The 13,230-nt window shown below is 35.1% G+C and overlaps 1 long non-coding RNA gene across 1 annotated transcript in view; it reads left to right on the forward strand.

The window, feature by feature from the left end:
• Nucleotides 1-4,399: 4,399 nt before the first annotated feature.
• LOC137225752 (uncharacterized) overlaps nucleotides 4,400-13,230 on the forward strand; it is a 73,303-nt gene continuing 64,472 nt past the window's right edge. Inside the window, exon 1 of the long non-coding RNA XR_010944010.1 lies at nucleotides 4,400-4,539. This is a non-coding gene — a long non-coding RNA (uncharacterized lncRNA). The remainder of the gene's footprint in view (nucleotides 4,540-13,230) is intronic.

Below are 13,230 nucleotides of genomic sequence, written 5' to 3' on the forward strand. Positions count from 1 at the left end.
AATAAAGATATTATCTTTAGTGAGTAATCTTCAGAAGTAAGGAAATATAAAAGAAAGTCTCTATTTTTTTTCCCACATATTTACTTGGCTGTAGTTCCATAAAGTAATTGGACACACACATCATTATAATAAGGTTAGACTGAAAAAAATAGCACTTCTGAAGTCTGAACATATGCCCCAACCAGTGGCTGACTGATTAGGAGGGATATTTTACTGTCTAAAATATGAACTCATTCTACGAAACCTGGTCTTTTGTCGTTTTACCTGCCTTAGATGAGGGTTTAACTTTTGGCAGGAAGATCCTTTGCTTCATATGTCAGGAATCATCCAAAAGCACTCAAGAATTCCCTCACTGATGAGGCAAAGTATGATAGTAATTGTTACTCTTCTTGGGGACAATCTTAATTGCAGTCATAGACAGTCCCATCTCCCTTCTTGAGAGGTTTGAGAAGAAATGGTTGGGTTGACAAAACGAGACAAGGTGAAGGAAAGCACTCATATCAAGGCAAAAGATTATTTCTCAAAAAGAAAGAGAATGCGAACAGTGTACCCAGTCAATTGATTTCTTGCTCTTACTACTCCATGTATTTCATCTGTAATAGCAGTGGGCACTATTTGAAGTACCACAAACAAGCATCATGAAGCTTTTTTCATCTAAATTTTATTGCTTGGCTGGCTCATCCCCAGGAAACAAAGACCATTCACATGAGTTAGCCATTACATTGACATTTGAATTTGAGAGGAAAGAGCCAGTTCAGTGTCTCTACTGTGCAGTAAAAGAATTGCACTGAGGCTATAAACACCCTCCAGCTAATCTATGACTTGGGTAGATGTGTTCTTTAAATGGAGTGGTCATTTCTCTCCCCCTCCCTCTCCTTCTCTCCTCTTCTTATTCCTCCTTCTTTTCCTTCTACATCTGTCTTCCCTTATCCTTCATCTTCTTCTTTTGCAACAGCACTGAGGTATAACAGTTACAGAGATTCTTCAAAGGAGAAAGGGAAAATGTGATTTTGGGAATCCAATTGCTTACATTTAATTCTGATTCTATTACTTGCTACCTGTGTGACCTCAGTCCAGTTACTTAACATCTGTAACCTGCAGAGTCTGAGAGTACCTAGCTCATCATATTATGGAAGATTTAAATGCTCTATTATAAGTAAAGTTCTTAATGTGACCCTAGCCATAGAAATGTGGATTACACGTTAACTGTCATCGTATCCTGATATTTCTTTCTGTTCTATTTTCTTTTAATCCTGTATTTCCATTGCCTTCATAACATAAACTTGGTCTATTTGATTGTTTCTGCAATCTAATGGGAAAAATAACTTTACAAATATTGTCATATCTTTTAGAATACGAGGGAATATTTATTTTGAAGTTGGCATGAGACACATTTCCTCCCTTAGTTAAATTTCTCTATTACACATAAATCCAAAATCTCTCTTATTGTCTAGTAACTATTACAATATGATAGACTGGAATATAGATCAGGAAACAGACATGCCATAAATGTGTTCAGTGTTTTCAAAGATGACAATTTTAAATGTGAAACTTGTAGAAGAAATGAAATGAAGGAAATATGAAGCTATTAAAATGGAAGAAAGCAGGAAACATTTGGATTTAATTCCATCTTGGACTCATTCCACCAAAGTTCAACATAATGCAAGTCCTGAGCAAATGTGATTGCTCTCCTCTGCCCTTAGTCTTTTAGTTTTCTTTGTACTTTTGCACCGTAGAATTATGTTAATGCCACATATATTTTAAAAGATCATGTCTTAGGCCAGTTAGTAATATTACTTATTCTTTGAGAGGTTTAAAAAAAGGAAGAGAGAAAAACAGACTTAATTTTAGAGTCTAGATGCATCTGGAGGGGGTTGTTTAAAGCTTCAAAACACAAGAGAGCATTAAAGGGTGTTGTGTTGGCAGGATGCATTTTGATGAACCAACTCTGAACAGGAAAATGCTTTTGTAAAACACTTAAGAATGGTTCTTCCATAAAAAGTCCTTTGATCTAGAGTCAAAAATGTGCCCACTAGGAAATGGGCAAAGCCAATAAGGGGTGGCTATTGGGAATGAGAATCTACTTGGCAACTGTTACAGAGAACATATTGATGACTTTTATTTTTAACTGTTGCTTTGCTTATGAAAAAAAGCAAATTGAGAAAATCAATTAGACAATGGATGGAAGAATGTCACCTGTTAGAAACCATCAACTGAACGCCATAAGTTTGCATATGCAAATCAAGTATCACTTCAAATCAGAAACTAATTTTCTGAGGGACTGTAGGGAGATTAAAACCACAGTGAGAAAGAAAACCCTAGAAGATGCGTACACACTGTAATTCCTAAAATTGGTTAATCTCTGAGTTTTACAAATGTTCAGGAAAAGATTTCCTAACAAAAATTATAATACTTTCCAAATGATCTCATTTTAGGATGTTTTACAATATATATCATTTTTACCTATAAGGCAAATAATTATTTGCTTATTTTAAACACTAACTAGAAATTATACTTAAGATTAAGAAGAACTTAATTGTGAAGTTACTTTATAGCATATAGCATATAAAATCATATCAGCTATTAAATGAGATCTAACAACTGTGAACAAATTACATTTAATATTCTTGAAATTACCCAGGTAAGACTATTTGTAATAAATAAATTTATCTTTCACCATACTGGAATGGTGACAAACTATATGGCAATTTCGTGCAATAAACAGTTAATGTCAAAAGATGAACATTTGTCAAATGTGATAAATGTCAGTATAATAAGTACTTTCAGAAATTTCTAGAAGTAATTATCTGTTATATTTTGGGTGTTATGGATATGCTTGTGTGTGCATGTGTGTGGGTGTGTGTGTGCATACTTGAATGCATTAACTCTACGTAAGATAAAAATGCTTAAATGCAAGTGTAAGTTTTAAATGTTTAATTTGCTTTGCTTTGTCTGCTATATATTTTTGTTTTTAGATTGATAAGCATAGACAAATTGATGATTTCTGCTCTGCTCATAAGTAATGTAGCATAAATATATTTTTCCAGTTTTTTGAAAGGATTTTCATGTGTTTTTGAAAGTGGACTTCAGGATAAAAATCTAATCTTTTAATTAAAGACAAGCAACTAGATTTGGCTATAACTGTAGGATATAATATGTACTTAACTGTGCATATTAAACTATAATCTTATTACCCTATCTGACCATAAATCTACCCTGGATTCTCCTATAAGCCTTCAAATCCCCATTGCCTTTGCAAACTCTCATTTATAGAAGAATGTGAACTAACTTAAATGATTTTTTCCATAAAAGGAGACCACATGGGAGCAAAACACAAAAAAATCACATAGTGATTTTATTAACTTTATTGGTGCAATTAATATTACCCTATTTTATGCTGTTTTCTTATCTCTTGACCTAAGAAAATTTAACTCCCGATCAATTGAATCTTTATGACTTTTTTAGTCAAATACTTTTAATAAAATGTCAATTACCCAATCTTGATAATTGACATATCTGCTGTTATCACAGATCCTTGTGTTGAAGGATTAATACAGACATAATGTGACACTGAATACATGAGTGTTTGACCATTAGGAAAGCATAATATTTTGCAATGTTTTTCTCCACCTATTTGTCAACTATATCAAATTGATTATCCCCCTGTAACATTTTATTCTGTTTGTGAAACCCTGTTCTTAACCATCTTCCTTTTCCGAGGGCATATACATTTTTAAATCAATGGCATAGCTTGTCTGGCACACATAAAATTGATAGCCTTCCTTTCTTATATTAGCATAATATGCCAATTTATTATGAATAAGTGAATGACATGCTTGCGATTAGAACTGGTCATGAAAGGTCCCTTGAAAACTTACTGATGGTGTGTGAGACGTGCTTTTTAATTAAAATGTAGGACTGGGTTGCTAGCCAAACACCCTCTTCTCTTTACTCATCACATTTATTGAGTCATGTATTTGTTTATTTATATTATTTTAAATTAACAAGGGTGAGTCAGTGTAGGGTACAGAAGGTCCCAGAGGGAAAAAATAAAGACACAAAATAGCACATGCTTTTTTTTCAGGATGAGCAAAAGTACATTGCCTGGAAAAATACTGTAAAAAGATATGAACACTAAAAATGATTACTTGGATGAGAAAAATTTTTACCAGGATTACTAGTCATTTTATTACTCTCCACTAATGCCAACTCAATTGTTTCAAGTGAGGTGGGTTTTCTCACTTTCACCCGCTTTTCTTTCACAAAGTTAGAAGTGAAGCAAGAGATCCCCAGCCCTGATTGCACAATATCCTTGGGGTTACTGTGATCTCAAAGGATGTTGTGAAATTCTCAAGGCGAAATTAATTGCAATGTGACTTAGTTTTTTCAACCGAAATGTGTACCATAAAGCGGCCCTAAGAGGAGGTTTGGTGGATGAAGAGGGTGGTGAGGAATCCAACAAACGATTACAGGGTGTCAGCACTGCAGGGCTCGGGTGGCTGGCCGCGACTTCTACTTTCATCCCACAGACATCTGCGGGTGAGGGCACAAGATGAAAAGCTATGCATCTTCTCTGTAATTTATATTGCCACAAAATTCCACCGTGGCCACACTATTCAGTCCCAGAGAGCTCACACGTACTTTTGTTTGCTCAGAAGAGTTTCCAAAAGACATAAGTATGCACTCTTCTTGCTGGGAAAGAGGGTCTTGCTGTGAGTTAGGGTCTGTTTCTTTGTTTGATTTGTCTTGTTTGTTTCAGAATACAATATCTGACTTCTAGGCACCTCATTTTATTTTTAGACTTGTCAGACCTTGTTTTAAAATCTGTCCTTTCCAGTAACATGAATTGGATATGTTAAGGAATGAGTTCCTCATATGTAAATTGGGCCAGCACCTACTTCCTAGGACTGGTGTGAGAAAAGTGTTTTAAATACACGGACAAAATGCTGTCTGGATAGAAGAAACTCCACAAAGATCAGGCCTTAATGGTTTCCTAATTAGAATATCTCAATTAGAGCTGCCATTTCCACTTGCCTTTGCTGCCCTGAGTTTATCTTCTCTCTGTTTTTACTACAAGTTCTAGGTCACTCACAAATGGAGTCACTCTTTTATTTATCAGCTTTAACCACATATTTCATGAAGTTGCTTTGTTTTCATAGAAGGCAAAACCTGGAAAATGTCCTTCAGGGTCAACTAGTTCAACCTCCCCATTTTTATGGCTGAAAGGAACTAACATTCAGTCGAATTTCACAGTTTTCCAATTAATGTTTCAGGAACAATTAGTGAAACACGTGATACTAAACTCCCATTCTCTAGAGCAGACCCAGTCTTGGGCCTTTGCTGTATCATTCATCACTTCTTTACATAACGATGTTTTTATTTTAAAGACCTATCACTGTACTTATGAATAAGTGAGGGTGGAACTTTGTGAAAATGTAGAAATATTTCTTTAATTGCTGTAACTAAATTTGAAATTTGCTTTCACAGTCAGTTATTGTGAAGAGTTGATTCCATACAGCAATAACACAAAATGTCTTTTGACACCACAGTCAGTGAGCTGTAAATTTGCAACTTTAAGATGGATGCTAAGCAGACAAAGCGAATTGAGTCACTAACAAGACACAAAGTAGATCCAGTTATAAATAAGACAAACTGAAAAACTAAGGTTTTGCCCCTGGTACCATCTCTGGCTTGTTTTAGGTTTTAGGGAGTGATTAAAAAGAATTAAAAACGATGTTTCTAAACAGAGGAGAATGTATTCGACCTTTAGGTGTGATCAGCTAACCATGAATTATTTGGTGGAGGTATTTTATGGAATGATAAGGAGTAGATCAGAGTTATTTAATGAAGTGACACTGTTGCTCAGGTGGCCACCATAGCTGGCATACTGATCTTTATCAAAACCCTTCTGTGTCTCTGTGTCCTGGGTCTTATGAAGCAGAGCAACTTTCTTGTGCTTTATGATTATGTTGCATCATACTTATTATTGACATCGGTTCAATACCCCTGCAAAAGTCCAGTTATAAGATGTTACAGTAAAATGAAATCAGTACACAAATCTCAGTTCAGGAAGAATAGATAAGATGTACTCATGCAAGTCAATTCTATTCTTCCTGAAATTTTGCTACTTGAATTCTTCAGGCTGACTGAATTCCCTATCATAAGATGCCTTGGGTAGCTTTGCATCATTTCCAACAATTGCCCAGTGCTTGTGCTCATTTTCCTTCATTTTCTAGATTCATAGATCTGAGTGGATGGCTTATGAATTGTGGTCATGCACTATGGTTTATGACTAAGGATGTAATGATTTTTGACTTGGTTTTTTTTTTTCCATTTACACAAAATTAAATTACAGTGGCTCTTTTTTTCAATTTCTCATTGAGAAAAGATCTTATATGCATTTTTTAAAATTCTGAACTTTAAAAGTACTGACAGTCTACTTACGTATACTTTGTACAGACCAAACTATAGTGACTTCAAACTTAGTCTCTAGCTTTACAATAAACTGACATGAGTAAGAGATGTCAGCAGGTAATGTAGAATATCGTTAAAATCACTGGGCTCAATGTTTGTTTAGAAGGGAGCCCAGGAGATGAGATGTCTTTTGACAGACAAATCCTTATACAGTACATCCCATAATATTGTTTCTCTTCTGCTCCTGTAAATTGCTCCTTGTGAATTTCAGTCTTTCCTACTTCATATCACCAAACACTTTTTCTTGATGTAAGACTGTGTGGTAGGGAAGGAAAATGGACTTTGGCATCAGAATGGCCTAGATCTGATCCTAAGCTCTGCTCAAACTATTTCTGTGACTTTGGACAAGTTATTTAACCTCTTTAAATTTCAATTACCTAATCTGTGAGGTGGAGACTTGATTCTTACATTTTAGGGCTGCTTAATGTCAAGTAAAAAGACGTTTGTGCAGAACCAAGGGAGAGACACCAAATCAGTTGTAGCACTAGCCCTGTTATATTATTATTATTATTATTTTGACGTGGACCATTTTCAAAGTCTTTATTGAATTTGCCACGACATTGCTTATGTTTTATGTCCTGGCCCTTTGGCTGTGAAGCCTGTGGGATCCCAGCTCCCTGACCAGGGATTGAACCCACATCCCCCATATTGGAAGGCAAAGTCTCAACCGCTGGACCACCAGGGAAGTCCCCCTGTTAGATTATTGGAAAGTCTATAGCACTAAGATGTATGAACTTGAGTAAATCTTTTTACCTTTTTTGGCCTCAAAACATTCATTCAGCTTTTCATTAAATAATAATTTATTGAACAACTCAACATACACCCACGGTTATAGAAAAGAATACTAGCAGTAATTAAGACAGCTATGTTTCCTCTTTCTATTAATAGTAGAAAATACATTTTTAAAAATGTATTTAGTTTATAAATAGGGATATAACGTGACAAACACTGGTCTAAGCACTTTACAAATAATACCTCATCCAAATCTCATAGTAACTCTATGAGTAAGGTATTATTCTTCTTGTTTACACATGAGGAAGTGACCAGAGGACTTTAGTAATGTGTCTAAGGCTACAAGGCTAGTGGTGGAAACAGAATAGCCTGGCTTCTGAGTCCTTGCTGTTAATCACTATTATACCCATGCTGTTTCTCCATTAAGAAAAATGTTTTAAAAGAAGTAATTGAATCTGATTAATTCAAATTGTTCTAAGCAAATGGAGGAGATGCACAAAGTGCTATAAAATGAGAACACCAAAATCTGTCAACAAATCACTTTTTAAGACCCTATTTTACTCTATACTCCTTCATTGAGCTCCTCTCACCATTGACAATTCTTAATTGTCAATTAATTGGGAATTGTTCAATTGGGAATTGAACAACTACTGCTCTGACAACTTACGTGCTGGATTTTCTGCAAAGAAAAAATAAATGGCCTAAGTAATTATTTTTAAATATTATAATGGAAATGTTACATCAATTTAGAAAAACATGGCCCAGTTCATTTCTATTCTTCAAACTCAAAATCTCATTTATAAAAACATTCTCTTTGTAACTGAATGGTACAACACTTTTAAGCAGTTACCCAAAAAAGCTAATCAGACATGCTGTGAGGGTTGCTAACATATTTGGTAGTAAGGCCTTGCCCTAGTCTGATGGAACCAGTGCCAGGAAAGAAATGTCACTCTAGATCGAATCACAAGAAAAGTAGCCAAGGCTGTTTTTTCCATTATCTTGTGAGTTTAAACAGTTATTTTGTTATTGATATGTTAGAGGTGACTTTTAACAGAAAAGAAAATTGATCTTTGTCAGAAAGTAAACTCCTTGACAACAAAAACTTTTCTATCTGATTCACTGCCCTATGTACTATGCCTAGAGCAGTACCAGGCACATAGTAGGTGCTCAGTAAGCATCAGTAGAATGTTGAATTTTGATGAGGTATCTTTTGGGTTACATCAATACTAGTCAACCAAAGTAGTCTCAATGGAATATAGCATGATGTGGTTAAATTTTAGCTACTACTTCAGGATTCTAGTCCAAGCTTTGCCACCAACTTGGTTTGTGATCCGAAGTGAACCACTTCATCTCCCTGTTTCTCTCCTTCCCCAGATATGAAATATCCATCTTACCTCCCAAAGTGCAGAGGAAAACATTCTTTTCGTGACTTGTTCTCAATTTTAGCTTGCCAGGGGCTTATAACTTTATTTTTGACTGCAATTAATATCTTTGTCTTGCGGTAGTAGGAAGAGAAACATAATGATGTACAAGCAAAACCAAATATGCCAAAAGAATGCATGCATATTCCCTCTGGAAAGAGTAGTTGAAGGTTTCACATGGTGAACAAAAAACCCCAACTGATTAACCCTGCCCCTGATTAGAACACTGACTCACCATATGACTAAACACACATCAGATACTTGTCTTGGGCCAACCCTGGTTGACTCATAATCTGTGGTTTAAGATGACAATCTGGCTACATTTGATCTTGTCCTTGCAAGAATTTCAGAGAAGATAATACCCCCTGTGCCAGCAGAATCGACTTCACTGCCACAGAGGAGGTACACAACAGCCATTATTCTGATTCATTGGAGAAGGAGTTACAACAATAGCAATAGGGTGTAAAATATCACTTTCAAATTTGCATCTAGGGCTGCAGAAGCCAACAGAACTTATACTCAATTGTGTAGCTTTGAAGAAATAATCATCTGAAAGCATAATATACACTTTAAGAAATAATCTACTTTCTCATAACATTAGACACAGAAAATGAAATGTCAAAGAGAAATCACTTCTTTTCTGATTTTATAACCACTTTGTACTTCTGATTTTTATACTGCTGCAGATTGTAATCTTTAGAAGCAGAAACTGAGCAGAGTTTGGTGTGAAGAATATTTATCTAGAATCAAAACCTGGGAAAGGAAGGCTCCGGCAGAACAACTGAGCAAAGGGAAAAGTCAAACTTTGAGGCAAGCCCAACAAACTTTGGCCAAGCACATGGAGAGCCCTGAAGTGCATGTGGTCTGTCAGACTTGTCCCTCAGTGCGTCGACATGACTGTATTTTGGCAACCCCCCAGAGGTCAATTTCTGGATATGGGCTGCCCCAGGAATGGTGTGACCTCAGGTAGGAGACCTCTGCTGCTGAGGAGGACCCTGAAGATGCTGACCGCTGGAGACTGCTGTAGTCAGCACCATCGTAAGCAGACAATTGTCCTTCTCTGAAGGGATTGTGGGAGATGAGTCTCCCATACCATGCATATCAAATAGTGAATAATCTTTAAGGAGGAAAAGGCAGAATATGGCCAAATTTCTATGACTCAAATGTAATCACCCGAGAATAAAAATCTTATTAAATAATTTAGTATGAATGTTGACCTGGGAAGCTGGTATGAACCTTACTTTCTGTAACCGACAAATCTCTTGAGGGCAAGGACTACATCTCTCAACTCTGTGTTTTATTCCAAAATATATTAAAGAATCATTAAACACTTATCTAGTAGTGAGCTGGCTCTTCTAATTGGCCATTTCTCCAGGATAAGGGTATGACCTTATGCCTCCCTCATTAGAATTTTCTGTAGATGAAAATCTTAGCTTTAATGTGTGTGTATACATTAAATACATATAAATATAATCTAAATATATATAAATGTATGTATATGAATTCACACACATATATCACTCACAAATTATAAACTATAATTATTAGTGATGTAATAGCAATATCTCCTTGGAAATCTTTTTCATAGCTTATATCAAGTATCTCAATCATAAGACATAAACTCACTACCCTACTTGCACTTCACTATTTAATTCTTACATGTAATAAACTCTGATTTTCTTAGAGACATGCCAATATACAGGATGTTTATATCTAAGACATATGAATGGTATCATTAAGTATACAGAATTTTTTTAGAGTCATGAGTACCTAAGTATGATCAAATCTCTCTCTTAGTTATTAGCATTTTTTCACAGAATTCCTCCATGGCACAGGACAAGGCAGGAATTAAAACACATACACACACACACACACACACACACACACACACTTTGACAAAATATTTTCATTGGTTAAATTCCTCTAGAGAAGCTAGGCTGCTCAAAGCACACTTCTGTTCATCAATTCCTTCCACTCCATTCTCACCACTAATGCCTTAATTTAGGCCTGCGTCAAATCTTGCATGAGCTCTTGTCAGACCTTCCTAATTTATTTCCACATCTTCAGTCATACACATTACTGCCATTTTTTTACACTACGAGCAAGAGTCTTTCTAAAACACAAAGCTGAACATCCTTTTTTTAATAGATCTTTTATTGCAGTATAATTGCTTCACAATACTGTGTTAGTTTCTGTTGCACAACAGAGTGAATCAGCCATATGCATACACATGTCCTCATATCGCCTCCCTCTTGAGCCTCCCTCCCATCCTCCCTATTCCACCCCTCTAGGTCATTGCAAAGCACCCAGATGATCTCCCTGTGCTATGCTGTTGCTTCCCACCAGCCAACTATTTTACATTCGGTAGTGTATATATGTCGATGCTACTCTCACTTCACCCCAGCTTCGCCCTCCCACCCCATGTCCTCAAGTCCTTTCTCTATGTCCACCTCTTTATTCCTGCCCTGAAACTACCTAACACCATATACAAAAATAAACTCCAAATGGATTAAAGACTTAAATGAACATTTTTTTTCCCAGCTTTTGCCTTTCTATAGCTTCCCATTGCTACAGAAGTCACTTTCAAACTTTGAGAAACAACTCCTTTCACTAAAGAAAAAAAAAATCTTTAGAACAGACCTTTTGCAAAGGCAGATATGCACACAGGCATGCGCACACATGTGTAATGTATTCTATATGCTATAAAAATAAAAAAAATGAGAAATAATCTAGAAGAGAAAAATAAATGAAATTAGGTGTTCTACTATGTCTTACATGTTCCTTTTTATACATTTTATTTTTGCTGCTTAAACAAAGGAAAAAACAATTTCCCTGATCATTTGTAATTATAAGCTGAGATTGGTTCAGGTCTCCAGCCACATTCTTAGAACTTGAATAGTCCAAAAATTAGTTTAAAGGGGTCTCAGACTATGAGTGCAACCCAGATTACTGGAAGAGTCAAAAGTATATCTCTCTGGAAGAACCTCTTTAATCCCAGGCTTCAAAGATTTCTCAGATAATGTTTCAAGGAAAATGAACCACTCACATTCAAGAAGCACTAAACAAGTAAGGAAACATGGCATAATAAAGAAGAAATACCAGAGACAACATAGATCTGTAAAATTTTAGATAGTAGATAATTAGACACAGATTGTGAATTGATAATATTTGACAGTTTAAAGAGATAAAATAAGAACTTTAAAATACAGATATGAAAAAAAAATTACATTTCCAAATAACAAATGGAACTTCTGGAAACTGGCAACAACAATATTTAAAATTAAAAATGTAATGAATGTGTTTAATAGCAGATTGCACAAAGTTGAAGAGAACACTGATGAACTGAAATGAATATATAAGGAATTTATCTAAAATGCAACAACTCTAAACTTAAACAGAGATTCATAAATGTGGCACCTAAAATAAATAATAAGGTATTTGAAAACTGCATTAAAAGACAAGGCAGATATTGCAAAGTGTTTGAGCTACAGCTAGAGTTTCAGAGGGCTAGTAGAGAAAGGGATTACAAAATACCCAAAGAGGTAATGGCATAGAATTGTCTTGAATTGATTGTAGGCACAGATTCACATAGTGATGAAGCCTAACAAACACCAAGCAGGATGAAGAAAAATCAATTTTCCCTGAGACACTTCAAAGCTGAGTACACAAAAGGCACAGAGGAGATCTTAAATGGCATACAGGCACTTACAAAGGAAAGGCAATTATACTGATGTTCGACCTCCCATAGGCAACATATAAAATTGGAAGATGGCTTTAATAATTGAAGAGAAAAGAAATGTCTGCTTTGAATATTGTTCTCCCTTAAATCTTTCAAAAGCAAGGGCAAAGTTAAGACATTTTCAGAAAAAACAAAAACAAAACCCAAGATAACTAACAGAGTTTGTAACCAGCAGATTGACACCAAAGGAAATTCTGAGGCTTGTACCTTAAACCAGGAAAAAGTAATTCTAGATGAAAAGTCTGCAGTATGAGAATGAATGAAGGGAAATAATTAAATATACGGGTACATGTAAATAAACTTTGACAGTATAAAGCTCTAATAATAATGGATGCATAATGATTTACACATATAAGTGGAGATTAAAAGAATATAATACTAAAATATGTGACAACATTAGCATATTTATGAGTTGCATAAGTGGAGTTAAATTGTTCTAAGTTTCTGCTATTGTTTGGGAGTAGGATAAGAATACTGATTTACTACAAACATCAATAAATTTAAGTGTTAAGGTATCTCAGGTAATCATTAAAGGCAGAGCACATATTTTACAAGACAGTGGACAGAAAAAATGAAAAAAGTAAAAAATACTCTTAAATCAAAAGGGAGTAAAACAGGAAAGTATAGTTTATATAGAAAAGGTGATAAAAGTAGCAAAAAATAATATGGTACAAATAGACACACACATATTTGCATATATATTTGTACATGTATGTGTGTTTGTATGAATATATATTGTAAATAAATAAATATATTTTTGGTAAATATATATATTTTCAATAACGTTAAATGAGCTAAATGGTACCACTTAACATAGTATTTTCAGACTTGAGTAATGACAATGCTTCTCCAAAATATCAGTGC

This window comes from Pseudorca crassidens, chromosome 6 (assembly GCF_039906515.1).
Source record: "Pseudorca crassidens isolate mPseCra1 chromosome 6, mPseCra1.hap1, whole genome shotgun sequence".
Lineage (NCBI taxonomy): Eukaryota > Metazoa > Chordata > Mammalia > Artiodactyla > Delphinidae > Pseudorca > Pseudorca crassidens.